At 36.7% G+C, this 11,165-nt stretch overlaps 1 pseudogene across 2 annotated transcripts; it reads left to right on the forward strand.

Annotated features, from left to right (window-relative positions):
• Positions 1 to 4,438: 4,438 nt before the first annotated feature.
• LOC149555808 (pentatricopeptide repeat-containing protein At4g30700 pseudogene) lies at positions 4,439 to 8,402 on the forward strand (annotated as a pseudogene). Of its 2 annotated transcripts, none has more exons than XR_016364569.1 (3): positions 4,439 to 7,174; positions 7,372 to 7,505; positions 7,700 to 8,402. The product of XR_016364569.1 is annotated as a pentatricopeptide repeat-containing protein At4g30700 pseudogene, transcript variant X2 (transcript). The 2 variants fall into 2 exon arrangements; XR_016364568.1 differs by having other exon boundaries at positions 4,440 to 7,174; positions 7,380 to 7,505.
• The last annotated feature ends 2,763 nt before the right edge of the window (positions 8,403 to 11,165 follow it).

Genomic DNA, 11,165 nt, shown 5'->3' on the forward strand with positions numbered 1-11,165 from the left:
ATTTTTGGAGCACTTTGAGGCCAAGAAGACCTCATGATTAGATTCAAAAGGCATCAAAACCCCCATTTTCATATAAATTTTGTTGATTTTGGACAACGTTGACCTGGGAGGCAAATTATTTTTGCATACTAGGACCGTACGACCTCTGGCACACAAATCTAAACCAAAATTGCAAAAAAAAATCAATTTCGGCATTTTTTGGACCACTGACAATTTTTCAAAATTGCAATGGTTATTGAAACTACTAGCGGTCTTGAAAAACTGTCGTGGTGACCACAAACAGTTAGCTTGACCGTTGCGACCCTTAGCCCGCCGACTGCTCCAGCTCCACCCACCCACCGTCGTTGCTCAGCCACTAGGTTGTTGCCACCTCTCCTTCACCTGAGCACCACCACCCCTCTCACCCAACCTGGGGTCATGTGGGGGCTCGAGGGCTAGGTCTTTAGCCCGTGACAAGGTTTTTGGGGTTTTTCAATTCTTTTTTCCATACGAGGGTCTTGTCAATTTTTTGCCTCTAACTTGAGCATACGAGGGTATTTTTTTAATCTGAAAGAAGGACTAGAAAGTTGATTCAAAGACGGAGATGATTGTGCCATTATGTTTTGGCATTTTTTCTATTTTGATCCTTGTTTGTGTGCTTGAATTCTAATGATGTCTTCAATCTTTCGAGGGGCATAACTTGTTCGTTATAGCTTCATTTATTTATCTGAAAAAGGCACCAGAAACCTTTTCTCGAACCCTTTTTAGATTATCTTCTATTTTCATTAGTATTTCTCAAAGGTATATGTAATTCTCAAATTGAAATTTTTTTCTCTCTTCTTGTTTACGCATTCCTTCTAGTAGCTAGGGTTAGGTTTTTTGAATTGTGGGGGGTGTTTTGTATTGTTGTTTATGTTATTTACATCAGTAAACTAGAACTTTTTTAAAAATAATCCAACACCTTCTAAAACAATGGGCAAGACCTCTTCTTGTCTAGAACTTTTGACCCCTCATAACTATCACACATGGAAGACCTTGATGACATGACTTCTCTGGTCAAAAGGGTTATGGTCTTGTTTAGATGCAGTGCAACTAGTTTTACAGAGGCCTTTTGACGTCATGAAACATAGGAACAAGATGGATGAAGCAATAGGGTTGATTTCTTTACAGGTATCCAACAATCTACAGTTTCATCTTGATGGGTGCAATACCCCTCTAGCTATCTGGACCAAGCTTGAAGGCTTGTTTCGTATAGTGAATGAGTTCAGGGAACTTCAAATTGAGGCAGAGCTTACCTCTCTTGTACTAGATTCTTTTCCTTCCATTGAGGACTTCTTGATGAATTTCAATCAATATAGATCTTTATTGTAGGGTTGTGGGAAAACCCAGACTGACACTGAGTGCATCTACCTAATTCTTTATAAGCTTCGTGGAAACTTTCAGATTTTTGTTTCTACCTTCTATTCCACCAAAGATGCTTCGGGCAATAGATTTACCATGCCATCCTTTGAGGTTTTTTGTGATCATTTGACTTGAGAGAAAGCTAAGCTCTCTTAGTTGGATTCTCTCACAGGCTCACAAACTTATGCATTGGTAGCTCGACCATCTTCAAGGATGAAGGAGAAGACACAGAAATCTCATTCTACTGAGTCTCAAATTGATTCTAGCACTCACAGTTCATCAAGGCCACCTCCTCCTTAGTGGGGTAAACCAAAGCCAAAAAGACTGAAGTGTGCTTATTGTAATAAGCCTAAACATGACGAGTCACACTGCTATGAGAAGAAGTTAGATGGCTATGCCAAACAGGTTTCAGATTCAGAAGAGAAACATTGATATTCCTTCTACTTCTCACATATCGTCTTCATCATCATCATTTTAGTTAGATGGTAAAGATATAGGAAAGGGTTATGCACTATGTGCAATTACTACTTCACATTCTTCTATATGGTTATTGGATTTAGGTCCTTCACACCATATGGCATATTCTCAAGATTTGTTCTCTTCTTTTGAGGCTTCTCCTACTCCACACATTTTGATGGGGAACAACATTGTTATGATTGTATGTGGGAAAGGTTCTATTAGCGTTGATGATGGTACATCTCATGATGTACTTTGTGTTCCTTATTTGTCCTCTAACCTTCTCTCTATCTATCATATTACTCATAATGGGCCAGTGAAGATAGTTAAGTTTGCACAAGATTTAGTGCACATTAGAGATAGTGAGACATGCAATATTATTACTATAGGGATTGTTGATCATTCTTCTCGCCTATACTCCTCTCATTTTGGTCCACCATCTCTACTATCGGAGACTCACTCTCCTTCTTCACGAGAGACTACTAAGGTGAAGTCAGGTTGCTTGAACTTATGTGTTGTTCCTAAGACCAATGTTGTGATTTCTACACCTCCACCTTCTATTGAGATTCCATTTATCGCACATGATTATTCTTCAGGATTGCCTACTATTGCAGCTCCAATCATCAAGCCACCTATTGCAGTTGTTGAGGATACATCAGAGGACACATCTCCTCTCAGATGATAGATCCAACACGCATGCTATCCCACCTCCATTGGAGATTCCATTTCAGAATTCTCATGCATTCTCTTTTGAGCATCAGCTAAGACTTCCAACTTCACCTTACATTTAGGGGTTTTATCATCTGTGTCCATTGCCTTTGTTTCCTTCATATTGGAGCTACATTGGTACATTGACATAGGAGTTCTGCCCTTATGGGGGGGCTATGGATTCTCAAGCTTCTATCATGGGGGCTTTCATTGTACTTATGGTCATGAGAGAATCTCTTGAGATGTTTCATTTGTGCATCCTTTTCTATCTCTTTTTGGAGTAGGGTTTTTCCTAGTGGGTTTTCTCTATTTCTCTGTTTCATAGAGATTTGATTGTGATTGGGTACCTCATCAAGCCTTGTTGTCGGGACCCAAGTTTGCTTTCCGCATTGTAGTTTCCTTACATTGTTTGTAGTTGCATTGTTGCTCATCTTGGGGGGGGGTGTTAGAGTAATAGGTTAATTTAATTTAATTTATTAAATTACCTTTACTCCCTTCTTAAGATTTCACTTTATGCACCTTGCATTTTTATTTAATAATTAATTAGTAATTAGTAAATGTCATTTACCTCTTAGGGTTTCCCTTTTAGGGTTTCAATCTCCTTCATAAGGATTGATCTGTTGTAAATTCATTCATTCTATTTTGCACAAGTAAATTCAATCTTCTTGTTTATTGAGCAAACCCTTCTTTGTCTCTCTACCTTTCTTTCTTCCTTGTAATAGGTTATTTGCATGCAGGATATCCAGGGATCTATGAATTTCTTCATCATCAAATTCTACATACACACCTTGGGCTTTATTAGTGTTTTCTTTATTAAAAAATAATAATAATGCTTTGAGTAAAAGACCTTCACTTGAAGACATTATTTTATTCAAAAAAATAAATCACTTTTAAGTGTCATTTGAAGGTGATGTATGAAGCACCTTCATAAGAAGGTTCTCACATTGAAGACCTTTGAATGAATACCTTTCCAAGACCCAAAACAAGAATAACCCCCATCCCCCTCACTTGGACTTATAAGTTTTTTCTATAAAATATTAAATAATGCCTTCAAAAAAGTTTGCTTGAAGGCACTGCACCTTTCCTTGAAGGCATTATTTTATTCAAAAATTTATGTGTCTTGGGATTTTCATTCAAAGGTGACGTGTGAAACACCTTCGATTGAAGCTTATTACATCAAAGACCTTTGAATGAAGGTTCTTCCAAGACTTGATGCAAACATGGCCACTGCAAAATAAAAGTTAGGTTGTAATCCAACAACAAAATATATTTTTTGTTTAAAAATTTATGTCTTCTTGACACTAACCATCTAGTAAATACGAAATATGCATCTAGCTCTAACATACCAAATCATCTATGCCAACTTCTATGTAGCATGAAGCCCTAAACTCCCTCATGCATAACCAAATAACAATAAGTTAAATGTCGGTTTTCTCATATGAACCCAACAAACCTTCCTATGTTCTTAAATCACTAGCTCCAATTTCTTTAGTACCATAATTATTCAAACAATAATTTTCTAATTTATTTGGGCTAAATAAATTGTTTCATTATATAGTTCTCCTCAAACATGGACATGTCTATCTAATGCACCACTAAATGTTAGAATCACATAATATGGCTCTATTCACCAAGAATGCTCTTGTAAAATTTGAGAATATTGCAAATAAATTAATGCATCATTAAATAGCTCAAACATATGTTCACAACTTAAGTAACTATTATTGTTATATTGCTAAGGATTTAATGTGTAGTTTTTGAGTCAAATTCACTCACTCATATTTCATGACTAGTGATTCACTCGAATCCATTTCTCATGAGAATAAATAGAATACTTGGTGCTCATTGAATCTGGGTGAACCAACCAAACTTTGAGAAGGTCACCCATCCCAATACTACCCCAACTCTTTGACTTATTTCTGTATCAACATTTTAAAAAACTAAAAATGAAGTATATATACCCACAGACCATTTCGAAAGACTTGTAAGTGCTGTTATTAAGTTAAAATGACTGATAGCACACTTTCATGCAATGGCATCCTTGGCCAATCTCAAAATCAGAGCACTCTGCAAGGAGGGTTGCTTGAAGGAGGCCATGCACGTTCTTCTTACCTCTCAAAACCTTTCTGTAGACTATTCCACATATATTCATCTATTGCAGGCCTGCATTGCCAAGAAAGCATTTCCAGTGGGCAAACAGATCCACTCACACATCCATGACTGGTCTTTTACATTTGCAGCGCCCACATTTTTACACAACACGCTTATCAACATGTATGATAAGTGTGGAAGTGTTGTGGGTGGCCGCAAAATTTTCGATGAAATGACTGAACCAAACGTCTTCTCATGGAATATGATAATTGCAGCTTACCAAAGGCATGCGATTCCTCACGAAGCATTGAAATTATTTGATAAAATGCAACGGACTACTGTACAACCCGATAACTTCACTTACTCCACCATTATCACTGCATGTGCAAATGTCGCATCTCTAAAACATAGCTTGCGGATACATGGAAAGGTAATTAGATGTGGGTTTCAATCTGATGTTGTTGTGGTGAATTCCCTGATAGACATGTATTCTAAAAATGGAAGCGTAAACAAGGCACGCGAGTTGTTTGACAGAATGCATAATGCAAATGTGGTTTCATGGAATGCCATGATTACAGGGTACGCACAAAGTGGTGCTGTTGATCAGGCTCTAAGACTTTTCGAGGATATGCCTCAACGAAACGTTGTCTCGTGGAATGCCATTATTACAGGATATGCACAGAATGGTTTTGTTGAAAAGGCTTTGCAAGTTTTTGAGCAAATGCAATTGTCCGGCGTTGTGCCAGATTCGGCAACTTTTACTAGTATCCTGCCGTCGTGTGCCAAAATGGGTAATTTAGAACAGAGAATAGATATCCATCGAGCTGTAATGGAAAGCGGTTTACTGTCTGATGCTGCCGTTGTGACTGCCCTCATGGACATGCATGTGAAAAATGGAAGCATGCAGAAAGCCCTTGAATTGTTTGACAAAATGCCTCAGCGAGATGTGGTCTCATGGACTGCAATCATTTCTGGATATTCGCAAAATGGGCTCGCAGATGAAGCGCTGAAGGTTTTTAAGCTAATGCAATTGGAAGGTGTAATACCAGACTCGTCAACCTTCTCCAGCATTTTCCCAGCTTGTGCCAAGCTTGGAGCATTAGAACATGGTATACCAATCCACCGTCAAATAGTTGAAAGGGGATTTTTATCAAATGTTATAGTTGTGACAGCCCTGATAGATGTGTATGCAAAATGTGGAAGCATAACGAAGGCACACGAATTGTTTGAGAAAATGCATCAGCGAGATGTGGCCTCGTGGAATGTGGTGATGGCAGGATATGCACAGAATGGACTTGCTGAAGAAGCGCTGGACGTTTTCAAGCATATGCAATTATCAGGTGTAATGCCAGATTCCTCAACCTTTTCCAGCATCCTCCCAGCTTGTGCCAAGCTTGGAGCATTAGAGCAAGGTATAGAAATCCATCAAAAAATAATTGAAACAGATCTTTTGTCTGATGTTCTCGAGACTGCTCTCATAGGTATGTATGCAAAATGTGGAAGCATACAGAATGCACGGGAATTGTTTGATAGCATGCATCATCGAGGTCCAGTCTCATGGAATTCGATGATTGCGGGATATGCAATGCATGGATATAGCAAGCGCGCACTCGAAATATTTGAACTAATGGTGTACTCTGGAACCAACCCTGATCATGTAAGCTTTGTTTGTGTTTTATTTGCATGCAGCCATGCTGGTCTCGTCCATGATGGCTCTAGATACTTTAATGTCATGAGTTACTCTTATTGCATCGTGCCTACGATGGATCATTGTGTTTGCATGGTTGACCTTCTTGGTCGTGCCGGCTATCTTGAAGAAACCCTAAATTTCATCATCAAAATGCCAATGAAACTTGATGCAGTAATTTGGTTGTGTTTACTTGGAGCTTGTAGATCACATAAGAACATATGTTTAGGAGAATCTGTGGCCAGAGTACTTTTGGATTTGGATTCTAAAAATGCTGCACCTTATGTTCTTCTATCAAACATTTATGCAGAAGCAGGTAGGTGGGGTGACGCCCAGACTGTAAGGAGATTGATGAAAGATAAAGGAGTTAGAAAGATGCCCGGATGTAGTTGGATTGAAATCAATAAAATAGTTCATGCTTTTCAAGCAGGAGATAGATCACACTCACAAACACAGGAAATATATGCAATGTTGAGGAAATTGTCTTCAGAATTAAATATAGCAGGGTATATCCCAGATACAAGATATGTATTGAATGATGTGGAGGAGGAGGAGAAGGAAATACTTATCTGCTACCATAGTGAGAGATTGGCAATTGCATTTGGTTTGTTAAACATGGCTCCAGGAACAACTATAAGAGTTGTCAAAAACCTTCGTGTCTGTATTGACTGCCACACTGCAACCAAGTATATCTCTAAGATTGTTGCTAGAGAAATTGTTGTGAGAGATGCAAACCGTTTCCATCATTTCAAACATGGTCAATGTTCTTGTGGAGAATATTGGTGAGGCTAAGAGAAACAAGCTATAAGCCACATCTGCATACAGCAGGGGTATGATGTTAGGTTTGTAGAGGTAAGAGGGTTCAGGTTTTGTTTTCAATCGTTTAAAAGTTTGAAGAGTAAGACTTGTTTTTAAACATGATGAACTGATATTTAGTATTCAGTTTTTCCTATATGGATGTGTGGTATTTGTTAAAGTTGTGTTGTGTGAAATTATTGTTAGAAATGCGAACTGTTTGCATTATGTCCTACTTATGGCATGCTTTTCAGCTTTTCAGAATGCCTGTAGAACTATGTACTGAAAAGCTGGATAGGTGAAGGAAGAGGCAGAAGAATGGGAAATGCTCAGAGAGGTGGAGGAAATGGAAATCTATTCAGCACATTCTTATTGAAGACGAAGATATGTGAGTGACCTTGCTTAAGTCTTTGCCTTAACAACACGAAGAGAGCAACTCTTTATCTTCATTTACTCCTAATGAAGCTCTTCTAATATTCTGTTTATCTGGATTAATTGCAGTTATCTTTTCCTTACGTCAGATCTGGCATTTGGGACTTAAACGTATGTGCTAAATTATATCTGTAAATTGTTTTTTTGCAGATGGATTTTGGTCAGCTCATTTCGCGTAAGTTTGGTACCTCCTGAACCGAAACTGCTGAACGAAGTTGCTCAAATCTGTTACAGGAATCCTCAGTAGGGAGGGAAAAAATATAGCACAATAGTCTTTGAAGATCCCACTCATAGTTTATGTAAATTTGATTTACTACTGAGGGGCATATATATAGCGATAGACTTGTCCTTTGGAGTTGCTTGCAACTGGAAGTTGTCTCACAACGGTAAGCAACTGCAGGTATACAGTTTTCGGATCACGATTTATAGTGACATTACAGTTCTCATTGGCCTCTTGAAAATTATGGCACCGGTCTCTAAAGAAAGCTACAAGACATGTAATAATGAATGGAAAGACTCCAGACTCATACGGCCATTGCAATTACAACATTTTGCAGGAGATGGTATGCATTAAGTACCAGTACGGCGTTATGGCATTCTAGGGCCTTGGTACATTTATGAGCATTATGGCATTTGAGGGAGTTTTTGCACTCCACAACCTCAAATTGTATCTTGTTGCTCCGTATATTTCCTCTGCAATCTCTGTGTATTTCCTATGGAATTCGAGGCCTGTGGAATTTTTAAAAGAAAATCTGCACATTACATGTTTGGAATTATGGGAGCCACTGTAATGAACTCGCAATAGAAAATGCCATGGTACTTCAAATGTCATCCGAAGAAAATTTGGTTGCAAGCATCAACTCCAATCACTACATCCATCTGAAAAACTTAGCTACGAAATTCGATAAACAGGGAATATACCATGGGGTTACTCATTGTTCATACAATCAATTATAATCTATATAAGAGATATATATACTGTACCAAAACTGATTATACTGATATCTTCCTTATGTGATCTGATTATACTAATATCTTTAATATCTAATTAGTCCTTATGTGTTCCTTGCATCTGATCAATCACTTCTGACCATCAAAACATTCATATAACAAGATATACAAAGTTCATATAATGTAATCATAGCATAGTATAATCATGTATATATTCGCATAATCAAAAAATCTTCTTATATAGGTTCTTTTCATTTTACTGTGTCTAGTCGGCCTGAATAACATAACATTTCCTACTAATTGAGGGGAAACATCTAGGATGTCGTCCCTACAATACTAAGTTCTTGAATTGTCAAGATAATTTAATTTCTTAGTCTAATTATCCATCCTTCGCCTCATATTTTGATTCTGTGATATCAATTTGTCTTCATGATTTCCATCCAAATATTACTCCAACTGATACACTAATATTAACAAACATAGATATATCATATACTGTTATACCATATACCAAAATTGTAGCCCTATATCTGCTTCCAGTGAAGCTTATTGACTAAAACTGTTCTTGCTGACAATTATTCCCTCTGATACTTAGACAATTTTTTTATCAATCTAAACCAAACTTTGCCCATACTTCATGTGACCTTAACTGATAATAATGCATGACATCATCCATACATATATATTAGCCAAGTTGCAAACAGGGACCTTAACTGATAATAATGCATGACATTATCCATACATCTATGTTAGCCAAGTTGCAAACAGGGTGTTGCTCAATTATATCACATTTGGAACTTATACGATGGCTGTGACAAATTCTGAACAAATATAGTCCACAAACCTAAACAACAAAAAATCAAAATAGTAATTCAAGATTCTTCCTTATGTAAAAGTTGTACAAAAATAAAAAAGCAATAAAGAGAACACATTTTGTAATGTTGATAGACTTCTATAAGCTAAAAACACAAGTCTATGCAAAGACGTATGATAGAGAATGGTAGAGAGAACCTAAATCATGACTTGGTATTAATATGATATAACATCAATGCACCAAATACGTAAGCCTTTTTTTTCTATAACATTAACAAGAGGTGACAAGTACATTATATGTACTTTTTCATTTCATTTGCACCACTTTTTTGCGCACGTGTTCTAAATTTATAGTTTCAGTTTTTTTTTTAAAAACTTAGATATACTCATTAATTTAGACTCAATTTCACAAGTTAGGAAGTTTCAACTATACATACGAAACTTGTATCTATCAACAATTCAACATCAAACTATATATTTTTGAATTTCAATATATAATGATAAAATAATATTGAATAACATTACTATTAGTTATTAGTGATTTGAATTTTAGATTTGATATTTTGATACAATGATTTTAATGTTCAAACTTATTATTTAAACTTTTTATTATTCTTGTTTTCAAAACTCTATGTTATAATATTACTTAAAAATTATTTATTGTAATGATAATAAACCCTCATTTCTTATTTTTAAAACATTAGTACCAGTTTCTAAGTCTTCTCCAAATGACTTTGGTTATAGTTCAATACAAACTAACTAATACAAATTTTAAAAAGAGTGATATGAAAGACATCAAGGATCCAGAATATGAACAATAAGATCCAGAATATGAACAATAAGAAACTAACTAATAAAAATCTTTAAAAAGAGTGATATGAAAGACATCAAGGATCCAGAATATGAACAATAAGATGTGCAATAACTACAAAGAATGCTTCCTCTTAAACAAAGAAGCAAACATCAGATTTCTTCATGGTTTGTCCTTTTCCCCAAAATAAAGTTTTGTCCGCTTAAAACTTTGCGGTGACCTGGTAAGGTACAGTGAACACGTGTTTGACAGCCCTAGGATGTTCACAAATACATGCATTGCTGTTGGACACTCTAAATAAAAACATGTACACAGATTGCTGTTCCTACAAAAAACCTAGAACGAGTTTTATAAGTTGAATAGAAAAAAGAACTGAGCAACTGCAAATACAAAATGTCTCAGCCCTGCATACCCAGAATCAAACAATCCATTAAATGTTCCCCTCACCCTGCAGCAGAACAAAAATGATTGAGGCAAGAGTCGGAATGTGTTCAGTTGCATCAGGGTCTTATTTTCTCTCTTCCTCTCACGTGGAAATTCACATGGCATACACACTTAAAACATCTGTTCCTTTGATTGCAACCGACTCATATTTCCTCTCATTCTCTCACCGCTGCACATTTGAAATGGGACACTGATGGTGATTGCAGCGTGGATGACTGCAATAGCGCACACTGTGAAGCAAGACATTGTGAAAGCAAAATCAATCTAGAAGAACTTAGACAAGTGAATGATGGATTACTGTTTTATTTATGATTGCAGAACATGCAAGGAGGTTCAATGAGGAATGCATCCAAAGCTCACTTTCCCTGAGCCATAGATTGGTACCAATACAAACCGTTCTTGCAGCCATTGGAAGGGACTACAGTTGCATTAGAGCCTTTGTTTGTATTATGTCAACCAGATTTGTATAATTATTATATGTATCATTGAAAACCCCAGATATATTCCTGTAATTTTTCAATCCTCCGGAATAAGAAATTCTGATGACCAAATTTGGATGTAAGCCTTTACCAATTTACCTGATCAACGCAAAGAATT

The sequence above is a fragment of the Cupressus sempervirens genome, chromosome 5 (assembly GCF_028749045.1).
Source record: "Cupressus sempervirens isolate cs-2001-9-10 chromosome 5, ASM2874904v1, whole genome shotgun sequence".
In the NCBI taxonomy this organism is placed as follows: Eukaryota; Viridiplantae; Streptophyta; class Pinopsida; order Cupressales; family Cupressaceae; genus Cupressus; species Cupressus sempervirens.